The sequence below is a fragment of the Hoplias malabaricus genome, chromosome 12 (assembly GCF_029633855.1).
Source record: "Hoplias malabaricus isolate fHopMal1 chromosome 12, fHopMal1.hap1, whole genome shotgun sequence".
Lineage (NCBI taxonomy): Eukaryota > Metazoa > Chordata > Actinopteri > Characiformes > Erythrinidae > Hoplias > Hoplias malabaricus.
Window position 1 is genome coordinate 13,956,039 of NC_089811.1, and position 12,164 is coordinate 13,968,202.

General features: G+C 37.9%; 1 long non-coding RNA gene across 3 annotated transcripts in view; it reads right to left on the reverse strand.

Annotated features, from left to right (window-relative positions):
* LOC136664102 (uncharacterized) overlaps positions 1-12,164 on the reverse strand; it is a 73,940-nt gene that overhangs the window by 23,586 nt on the left and 38,190 nt on the right. Inside the window, exons 4-5 of one of the 3 annotated variants that reach the window (XR_010795075.1) lie at positions 10,109-10,205; positions 8,599-9,385 (exon numbers count right to left, since the gene is read on the reverse strand). The exons of 1 other annotated variant lie outside the window; for it this stretch is intronic. This is a non-coding gene — a long non-coding RNA (uncharacterized lncRNA). Of the gene's footprint in view, positions 1-8,598; positions 9,386-10,108; positions 10,206-12,164 lie in introns of those variants that run through there. One more of the 3 variants, XR_010795074.1, reaches the window with a different exon arrangement.

Here is a 12,164-nt window from a genome sequence, read left to right on the forward strand (position 1 = left end):
AAGCTTGATTTCTCCGTTCCACCTTAAATAGGTGAATACGCGAGGCTTTTCAAACACAATCCTTACTCCTTAATTTGTTTAAACACACACCACGGAGAAACACAAATGCATTGATTTCATTAAAACAAACAATATTATTTACACATTTCAATCATGTTTTCATTCACCTTCTTCGTATAAAACACACAAAACACAGTTGTTTTCAAACATTTCAAACGTCGCTATGCCTCACTTTTTATAAAATACACAACCTACGGCGTGTACTCCTTTTAATCTATACATAGGCATCTGTACTTCTATATTTTTTTCAGAAATGACTTGCTGTTACCTGTTCAGGAGAAAACTGGCAGCTCTGGCTCTGTTCTGTAGTGTTTCTGCTTGTCTGCCTCCACTTTTCAAACACAGGGCCAATATTTCCTCTCATTTTACTCCGTCTCTGGTCATGGAGAGTTTTAGAAGGCCACTGGGGCTTTTTGGGTCTGCTAAAATATAACATAACTCTGTTCACTTGGTCATTTTAATGGCTGCGAGTCACTGTTTGTGGACCTGGCCATACGATGGACTGTAAAATGATTGGACAGAGTGAGGGATGACAGGCAGGACCTCGGAGGGCGGGATCACAGGTGCTTCACACCGGACTGGCCACTTCTCAAGGAGAATTTACTTCTCTTTACAATGCTGTGAGATGCAGCAGTGTTTTAGCTTTGACTGTTTCCTTAATCTATGATCACACACCTTAGACATTTTATGACTGATACAGTAAATATCCTACAGATTGTAAGATGTGTGTCAATTCCAAGTGTGAATGGGGCCATAGTGTAAATTGAGAATTTCAGGTATCATAAACTGACCTTGGGTCTGAATTCCACCTGTTGTAAATATGATGTTTATACACACCCACTCCCTTCAATCTGTTATTCAACCCGAAGCACTCCATTAACATTTTTGTATGCACATTATTTCCTATGTACATATCTTTCCTTTGAAAGAGAAAATGTGGAAGCTTGTTTTCTACCATAGAAACCTATTTTCCAAAGACAAGCCCTTGTGCAATTTCAATGAAAACTGCTTTCATCTTTGGGTACGGCTTTGTCAACCCCATTCTTTCTCAATGAACCAGCGAGCTCGTTCATACACAGAGGTTCAGAGCTTTACCGTAATGGTTTTCTCTTTGTATTAACCCAAGCAAGGCGCATGTAAATGGAACACAAAGACAGGTGCACTATATTAGTGTAATCTCTATATTAATCTAGACGAGTGCTTCATTTTTATTTATTTAAATATATATTTTTGCCAAATCTCTGCAAATGGCATTAGGCTGAAATTAGATTCAGAGTCACTAAGCCATAAATGAGTGTGCTGGTAGTGTAGGTGTTATTTGCATTAGGGATGAGTTTTATATGCGCTATGTACCATCTTTAAAATACACTCAGGAATTACAAAATAACACTTTCAAAGAGCATGTCTTGATTAAAGACACATGATTGCATATGTCCAAATTTGGAAATAATATAGTAGAGATGTACAGGCAAATGCACATATGGGAAAGTCTTATCTGAAAAGAGATCAGGAAGGATTTTGCCATTTTTCCTCATTAAATGTGCATTTTCTTGACAGGTGCAGGGGATTACGAGAGGGAGTATATCAGGGGAAAATGCATTACTAAATAACCCACCAGTTTAAGAGCAATATAATTGCAAGGATTTAAGATATATTTAACCTCAAAATTAGGAAATACCAAGTAATCTCTTCTTGATTTTTCTTTAAAAATGTCCAATAACATGTCTGGGCTCAAGCATATAATCATATATCAAATTGAATATCCAACATTAATTGGAAAAACTGTAATCTAACGAATCAACCCTAAAAATATTTTTGGAAATAATAGATAACAATGACACTACACTCTAGGGATGTAAAGTCTGAGGCGGTCTTTAATCTCTAGTCCTTAGTTAGTGGTCACAGGGCAATGCTGGCTGAATACCATTAGCTGTTTGGCTGTTTAAATCCTCTAGCAGCTACTGCTGTGTCTGACCACTTGTACCAATGCAACACACACTAACAGACAACCACCACATTAGTGAAAGGATTTTTAGAAACGCTGGCCAACTGAAAAGTATGAACATGAAAAGTTTGAGCATGTACAGCACTCAATACTTAGTTGGGGCTCCTTTTGCCTGAATTACTACAGCAATGTGGTGTGGCATGAAGTCGATCACTCTGTGGCACTGCTCAGGTGTTATAAGAGCCCAGGTTGCTCTGATGGTGGCCTTCAGCTCTTCTGCATTGTTGGGTCTGGTGTATTGCATCTTCCTCCTCATAATAGGAAGTTCAGATGAGTTTGCTGGCCAATTAAGAACAGGCATACCATGCTCCTTAAACCAGGTACTGGTAGCTTTGAAATGTCTGCATTTTAACTTTTAACATGCTGTTATATTTACATATATTTAATTTTTTTTTACAATGTATAATGTGTGTGTGTGTATATATATATATATATATATATATATATATACACACACACACACACACACACACACACATTGTACATTGTAAACCCATATATACATATATATACATGCACGACCACAATGTGCTGGAGAAGGCTGTTAAGAGAACTTTCCGGAGTGTGTCTGCTGCATCTTTTTTCCCTGCTTCCTTTTATCCTGCACAGATCCTCCATCCCTGCTGTGAGACAGCATCCTAATTACCTGCTATGACTGCAGTAAACAGACACACTGCTCAGTGGAGGCATGCATATCTGTACACCTGCACTTATGATCCTCTGACTTTTGCTACCACTGCTTGCTTCAGAACCCTCTTAATGCCACATTTCATTTTAACTGGAGCTGTGGTGTCGACTATCATTTAATACCAGCTGCCGAAATTGTATGTAGCCTTACTGAAGCCCTAACCTCAGCTGAACTTTTTAAAATACACAATGTATGTTCAAACATTTGTTCAAACCCTTTAACGGTAGCAAAGTCAGCCATTTTAAAGTGCATCCATTGTTGTGAATGACTTTTGGATCTTTGGCAAAAGAATAGTATACTCTGAAGCAGCTGCACATAAGACTATGCTCAAAGAGTCTAGAGCCAGACATATCAGGGGTAAATAACCAGCCTGTAGTTGATTCTAATACAGAAGAGTAACTGTGATTTCTGCAGCAAAAATTGTCTATTTATTTCCCCAACATGTTCATTTAATCCAAGCATACAATAGGACTACACACTGTGCAGACCACCTATCTTCACAAGGGTAGAAAAACCCATATGTGCCTAAATATCAACTTTTGGCCAATGATCCATAGAGTTGAATTTCAGAGTCAAACTGGAGTCTTGGTTTGTGCTTTCTGCAGTGGATTTTAAACTTTAGATGTTAATGTTAAATACATTCATTCAGTCATTCATTATCTGTAACCGCTTATCCAGTTCAAGGTCACAGTGGTTCCGGAGCCCACCCGGAAATCAAAAAAAGAAATGGCCATATTCCTTTCATAATTCAGAAAAGTTGAGTAAAAACAGACTAAGATTAAAACTAAATCAAAAGCAACTGCTCAAGTTCTCAACAACAACCCCTGAGCTGCTACAGCAGAAGAGGTTGATAAACTATGGAATTCAGAAGAAATGGTGGGTTAGCAAGTGTTGACAAACATCTAGGCCACAAATAGCACTGTATGGTGCGTCTGATTAACACTAAATATTACTGTTTACAATCATAGTTCTCATTTAAAATGCATGAGAACACAGAAGGTGCAAACATCCACTGCTTTATGCTCTGCATCGAAGTAGACTACATGACCCTGGTGATAAATGGCAGGAGGAGAATTTTGTTGGACAGAAATAGCCGTTCCCAAATGGGCACTAATTGGTCTGATTTAATTTGCATAATCTAAATGTGCTGGCGGGAGGTCCGTGAGCCGTATGTAAAACAGGGAAAAACGGCATTGATTTGAATCAACCTCATGCCACATTGCCTTTTTGTTTCCAGTTGGAATTTAAACTGATATGAAGGTCCCATAACTTCATTCCTACTGGTTCTCCAGCCCTTTTTCTCCTACCAGAGTTTCATACCTGGTGCAGCTGAATTCCTGTATATTGGACTAAAAGACATTCCCAGGATTTGTACCTTATACTTTAGCCCTAATTAATGAAAGGCTATTTATATATAGCAATTAATATAGCAATTTACTTGTTAATTGTTTTTTTTAATTGTATGTGATGAAAACTTAAGTGTACAAACTAATAAGTGTGATTCTTAACCCTTAACCATAAATCTAGCCTTAACATTAACCCTAATCTTAACCCTAAACCATTAACATAACTATGCTGCAAAATGTTACAATGCACTTGTGTGATGCTATCACTAACACCAACTTTAAACTTAAACAATAACTAAAAAACATAATGCTAACCATAATCCTAAACCTAATTTTATCCCAGAATGTTCGAATTGTCAAAATTTTGTGCTTATATTTAACACTACTGATGAAACCTTACCCTAACCTTAGAACATGTCTTCACCTTAAATGTAATGATTTACATTGTGGAGACGAACAGGAAGAACAGGAGGAAGTCCCCACAACGTGAGTGTATTAACAGGTTTTGACACACACACACACAGAGAGAGAGAGAGAGAGAGAGAGAGAGAGAGAGAAAGACCATCTTCAAAGGGCCTTTTTTCACTGTGAGATGTCTTATCGCTCATGTTTAACAAAACCAAATTAAGATCTTGACAGGACTGCCATCTTGCCGTCATTTGAAAGCCACCAAAAGCAACAATTAAGTCAATTTTATTATATATATAATTTATTTATTTATCTTTTACAGTCGCTTGTTTTGCCGTCACATCAGAGGAACACACTCATTTGCGGATGTCAACATCTGAACTTTTCCTCAGAGAAAATTCTGGAGCTTAAAGCTCTTGCAGAAGTAGGACTTTCACACTGAGAGATAGCACAGGGGAACAGGCCAAGGCCACTTTAATTAAGATTAACTACTGCATTATTCAGGATAGCAGTTACAAAGCCACCTTAAAGGAGAGGTTCGTTTATAGTGACTCATGCTCTTGGCTTTAGAGTTGAGATGGAATTTCTTTTAACAAGAACAGAGTCTGTTCATTTTAGAGCTGAAGTTCAAAAGCTTAAAATTGGAACAACATTTGCTTGATTTGCTAATTTATCAGGATGTTTAAATAGGTTCAAAGTGTTTTTACTGATAATAAATATCAAATTATACACCAGTCAATGTGTGTTGTGCTGGTACGACGCTTTAAAAGCCCTTTGTGGCACTGTTGGACTGAGAATTGGCTACCAACAGCGCTGAGGGTCATGACCTGTGTACACTGATGAAGGACAAGAGGACGACCAACACAAACTGTGCAGCAACAGATAAGCTACCGTTTCTGATTTTACCTCTACAAGGTAGACCAACGAGGTTGGTGGGTCTAATGGAGTGGACAATGAGTGGAAACAGGGACTATAAACTCAGGCAGCACTGCTGTGTCTGATCCACTCGTACCATCACATCAGTGTCTCGACAACGCTGAAAATGATTCACCACCCAAATCATATCAGTTATTTACTAAATGTACCCTCATAGTTGACCATGCTCAATCACAAGCGTGTGGAGTAGACAGCAACCCCAGCTTTCAGGTGCAGATCTAAGGGTAGAACTAGATTTTCTAACAGTCTCAAGTAGTCCCTGATTGAGAAGTTCAATCTCACAGAGGATTCCCCCACCCTGAGGAGTTAAAGTATCTTCGCTTGTTCAAAGACAAAGGCCCACACTGACACCTCACCTAGACAGGTTCTTCTGGAAGCCTTCAAGCCTTAGAAGTGCAGAACGGGTCTTAAATCACTATCAAGCACACTGCTGCCTGCTTTAAATGCCTTTAATGCAAGTCACAGGAGGTACCTCCAAGGCTAAGCGCTCACCCATGAGTGGAATATTGATAACCCCACCTTCTGTATCCCAAAGGCCCATCGCTATTCCAGAGCTTCCACAAGGCCCAGGCTCTTGGGGTGTCATTCTCGGCTCAGGAGGCCAATCCGTTCAGTTCCCAGGCCATTAAAAGATGGGGATCCACATAAGGGAATTAAGTGATTAAGCTAATTGCAGTCATTTCCACTGAGGTATTATGGGGGCTGTGCTTTTGTTTAATAGAATGACATTGTTAGCGTCGGACAAATCCCCCTGATGATGATTCATGACATAATTGACTAAATGGGGCTAAAAGCAGAGTCTCTTTTTAAGAGTCGGCATGCTTTTAATGCTCCATAATTGTCCGAAAAAGTCAGAGGAAATGCTCCTGGACTCATGTTGTGTCCAAGCCATTGAAATTTTGGACACTGGCTGGAAAAGCAATAAGATTAATGCTTGTCTCTTACTTGGACAAAATTAATGTAGCCATATGTCCGTAGGCTGTTGACCAAAGGTATTTGGGGACTCTCCTTTAATGAGTGAGGTTGGTTACTGGATACTGGTTTTGATTTACACAGACTGTATGATGTCCATAGAAAAGCAGCAACAAGCAGCTTTTGATGGAGAGAAAATAGCTGTATTTACCACCTGCTCAACCAGTTCATAGAGTTCCCAAAGGACCTGGATATGCTTATTAAAGTATAGCACTTTTTAGTATATCCTGAGTCCCTAAAGCAATTTGGCCCTGTCAAAAATAAAACATTTTTAAAATTTGTTTAGGCCAAAATAATACTAAAATACTGTAATTGCAGAGAAAATAACTAAGTAATAATATGTTTTATTCTTAATAGTGTATGTAAGCTTTTGTAAACACAAATAAACAGTTTCATTGTTAGGAAGCACTGGTAGCACCCCATTGTGCAGCAGTTCCAAAATGTGAATGAATAAAAATGGAGTGTGGATATTGTATAAATTAAATGGAGAACCACTGTAGCACACAGTGTTGTATGTAGGTAGACTGCCCTGATAATAGTTGGATTACATGGTAATAATATGGTAACATTATAAAATTGTATTTAATCATACATTAAATGTCAGTTTTAGAGTAATCAAACAATGATTCAGAAACAGCAGCCACAGCTATTTGTGTAATATATGTGTTATTACACAAAACAGGGCTGTAGTTCTGCCAAAATATAATGTTAGAACTGTATAATACAAAACCACTTTTTCTATCATGTTTCTGTTACAGCATCTTACATCAGAAAGTTTGTGTAGCATGTGGTTGATGAAGTGAATAAAGTCTCTTCCAGACAGGTCAAAAACAAAGAAACAAACAAATCATTATTAACTAACAACTAGCGGTCTGACATTTAAAATACAAGTAAATACAACTAATTACTGTACTACTATCATTTTATTAACCAGTTATTACTACTATGTATATTAACCATGTTATTAAGAGATTTTTAACAAAGCTGTTTTTTTTTTTTTTTTGTGGGGATGGCTATATGAAATAACTAGACTGAATACATCTTTATTACCCAGAGGAGGACAATTATCAAGCAGCCAATTAATTAAAAGCAGTTGTTGTGGACAGGTTTCACACATTCATTTTTCCCTGTAAACAGAGCCGTAATCACATGGTACACCTTGAAACCCTTCTATTAGTCTATAAACCACATGTGAGAGCAGTAATTACATGCATACGAAGCATCCACAAGCACTGATAATGCCAAGATGGAGATGTCCAATCACTGTAATTACACTGGGATCAATTTCATATCACTTTCAAATTAATTTCATATTAAAATTCAAATTGCATTGGCATCAGTTCCCAGAAATAGTTATAAATATATCCTCATGTGTTTCCTCTAACTCGTTACTGCCAGAAGGATACAGTTAGCTGCTTTGATGCAGTGGAACAATGTTTTGTGGAGTGATGGAGAATTATACCACAGTTAGTTCTGACCCTGCAAAGTGACTGGCTGAGAGGCATTCCAAGAGTAGCAATATTACGTGATAATAAAGCTCTTCATGTATCACTTGGCTAAATACGTCTGACCTAGCAATGATGGCAGGTCTAACAATATTGTGGGGTTCCTTAGGTAAGTTGAAGGTTCTAATGAGAACCATGTGTCTTATATACAACTATTTCCATTCTGAAATGGTTCTTTCCCCGATGAAAAAAAGTGTTAATATGGGTCTATGTGGCACCATTGAAAACCATTGTGTATAGCACAGGGTTCTAATATTCTTACAAAGCTCAGGTTGTTACAACAGAAGAACATGTTTTACTGCTGAATAGAACCATATACACCATACACCAGTCCATGAATCTGAAGAACCATTTCAGCATGCATCTGTCCACGGTTCTAATTAGAACTATCACCTTTATTGAAGAACCATCTTTTTTAAGCGTGTATAGCTGTCTGCATGATTTATTGAATGTCCCTCAATGGAGAGAAACCAGGATAAGACAACAGAAGACCAAGTATTTGTCCAAAAACAGCCCATCTATGAAGGTTAAAATTGTAACGAAGTTGGTCCAATACAGAACCTTGAACAAAAAAACAATTTGTATGATATACAAATTGTCTTTGTGTTCAGCTATATATATATATATATATATATATATATATATATATATATATATATATGGTTTCTACAAGGGGTCTTTATTAAAGGAAGCTGTTTTATATAGAACTCTGAACACTGCATTAAAGGGTTACTTGCTTCATGATGGGGTTCTTCAGATTGATTGTTCTTCAGAATGTGCAATAGATGGTTCTATATAGCACCTTTTAGAAAAGAGTTGTTCTCTTGTTACATTGTCAATCTTGTTACAATAGAAGGAGCATTTTAGTGCCATAGAATCCTTTTCTAAAAGGTGGTATATAGAACCATCTATAACACATTCTCTATCAATCCGAAGAACCCCTTCATATAAGACATATATACATTTTGTCCTAAGAATATACATCCTTATACGCTATGTACAATTGCTTGTAAATACCCTTTATTACTAGTGAACTCAGCTCCTTTAACACACAGCCATCACGAACAAAAGTGCTTAGTTCTAGTTGTACAAAAGTTAGGGCTGTTTTATTAGTCTCTGAGGTTAGCTATCCAGTTTTGTGTGGATCTTTGAAATGTACAAACACACACAGACACACACTAAACCCACTTTGTTCTGATGATGTGAGCTCAGGGCTGCAGCAGACATTAGACAAGCCCACTATATCCATCGAATTGAGGCATCAGGTGCAGAGTTCTTCAGGAAAGCCCCCAGCTGGGGGACCGAAAACGTGGACAAATCTTCCTTCTATTAGTTCAGAGACGCCAGAGAGGAGCCTGTTTCAACACAAAATCAATGGAAGAATGGCAAAAACAAATCCAGGTCCAGACCCACTGGAGGAAACTCGAAGCACTTCAAAAGATGAGCACGGGCAGCGACACGCTCACTGTTGACAAGAATTAAAACAATGATTATAAACCACACTAACACAGGTATTCATAGTTGTAAGTTGTCCACACAGGCTCCCAGTTATAGTCTTGTCATTTATTATTACATTGGATTCATCTTTTGCTATTTTTAGCATTTTATGTTTATTAAAATAAAATTATTATATCTATACATCAGTAGGATTTGTATAGCTTTGTTAATTTTTGTCAATTATCATATGTTACATGGTCATTATGATGTAATTACATACTTAACTACAGTGACTATAATCTTTAATTATTGTTCTCTACTATCAGGTTTGAGCATTAATTTTTAATAAGTTTCAGTGTAATCTGATCTCAACAACTGTTATAATCATGACTAAAATTAAAAGTTATTATAACTTTTTTATTTACTTGAGAAGCTGTCAAGAAACTCTTAATGAGAAAGAGGAAATGGACAAAAAGTGAAAACAAAAGACATTGAAAAAAATAAATAAATAAAACAAAGAAGCTGCTGGTGTTTTTATAGCCTCCTCATTACTTTAACCTCATCATCACTGAGTATGATTGTCTACTTTGACTTTGAACAGCAGAAAATGCACCCAACTTTTAAAACTGAACTTCAGAGGTGTTGAAAGGTTCTTCCAGATTTTTTTAAAGCAACTGAAAACAAGCTTTCCCCCCAAATGTCTACTCTTTTTGGGCTTCTTTTTCTTTGGGGGAAGAAAAAATAAACTGACCACAGCTGCTGCATCCTCCAGATGTTAATGCAGCAAATGCCAAAGTCTTTGAAACTGAGTGCCCTGAGAACTTTTGGAAGACGTTTCCACCTGATGCCTACATCGAAAAAAGAGAACAGTAAATGTCTGTAAAGGACATGAGGTACACAACAGATGGTGGCGATTACTTCAAAACAGCCGCTAACTATAACTAATGGCCAGCAGTGGACGGAGCGGGTGGAGAGGGAGGCTTGCCCGCTTCCTTTGGATTCATTCTGGACACGGCCTTGAGGTGGAGAACACAAACACATATGGTGTTGACCACTGCTGACAGACGGGCTGGACTCATTATCCTTGGGGATATGGGTGTGTGTGTGTGTGTGTGTGTGTGTGAGAGAGTGTGTGTTGTGGTGGGGGATTTAAGGGGGCAACCAAAAGGAGGGGCTGCAAAGGTATAAGATGTTCGGCAGAGCATTAGTAGTAATGGTAGGTATTTTGTTAGACCTACACTGGGGTTTTAAGTCAGTTTTATTAGTGGATCAGATACAGCAGTGCTATTAGAGTTTTTAATACCTAAGCCACACTGCTGGACTACATAGTCCATCTACCAACAGTGTCTAAATCTGTTCTGAGGGCAGTGTCCAGGGACAACTGATGACCAACACAAACTATGCAGCAACAGATGATCATTTTAAATGTAATGGTTGAAGGTATACAGTTACAGTAAATTCTTCTATATTTTTCTGGACCTTCTTGATCCCTGGAGAACCTTTAGCATGTGGTCTTTACACTCCTGCTGTGATAATAAGCCTCAATGTATTGCTCTGGAGATCTAAATGAGTAGTCCTGCATCAGATCGCTCTCCGGGTTCTGTCAATATTAATAAAGAGCTTGATGACTGCCAACTCACACGTGAACTGCTGACCTTTTTCTTGACCACTCGAACCCTGCCTGATGATCCTTCTGGACATCTTCCCCATATCTGAACATAACTTCATATATATTTATGAAGTAAATTTTCTGTGTTCTGTGATCTGCAGGGGACAGCTGATGATTGGCAACGTGCATGCTCACATTAAGCTATTATATGTGTATGTGCTATTATAGCTGTCAAAATGAATATGTCAATGCAAGCAGGCATTTAACATTTATTATGTTTTTAATGCGAATGTTATTTAGCAAATTTTACTATAACTTTCTCCCATAATTTACCAATTGTACAGTGTGGTGAGGTATTATGGTTATGTAAACAAAGTATTGCTACTGTTGAGTTCAGAAGGTAGATCACAATTTTCCATGCTAATCCATGTATTTTATATCGTTAGCTCTCACTCTTTCTCACACACTGCCCTTGGCATAATGGTTAGAGGACTGGGCTTAGTACCAGAAGTTCAATCCCCAGGACCAACAGGAACAGCCATGGCTGAAGTGCCCTTGAGCAATGCACTGAACCACCAAACGCTCCCTGGGCACCAGGGATGGCTGCCCACTGCTAGGGGTGTGTGTTCACAGCCACTAGATACTCCGGTATTATAAAGAAGTTTTTACATTTATTAATCAACAGACACTACTAATAAAAATAAAACCCCACTTAATCACAATGTGATTAATTGCAGTAACCACAGGATTTTAAATTATTTAAAATGTATTGTATAATAATAATTTAAATAGTTCATTTTTTATAAAATGTATACCTTCTTTTTCTCCACGATTGTCAATATTTGTTGTTATTGTCAATATTTATTGTTATTGTAGTTGTACATGAATTGCCTTGCTCAAGGGTACTCAGCTATGTTGACGGAGGAGAAAGCACTGCTCCTCAACCCCACCCCAGTTTTTCCTGCCTGTCATGGGGACTGAACCAGTGACCTTCCAGTCCCCAGATCATTCCCCAAGCTTTTAGCCACACCTTCCCACTACAATGTTTCTGCAACAATTACACGGATAAACTGTTATTCTTTCTGCTCACTGTTTTCTTAACAGAAGGAAGCCGATTACATAAAATAAATGCATTTCTGCAGCATGAAGGGGTGAGTGTATGTGTGTGTGTGTGTGTGTGTGTATAAAATTACACAAA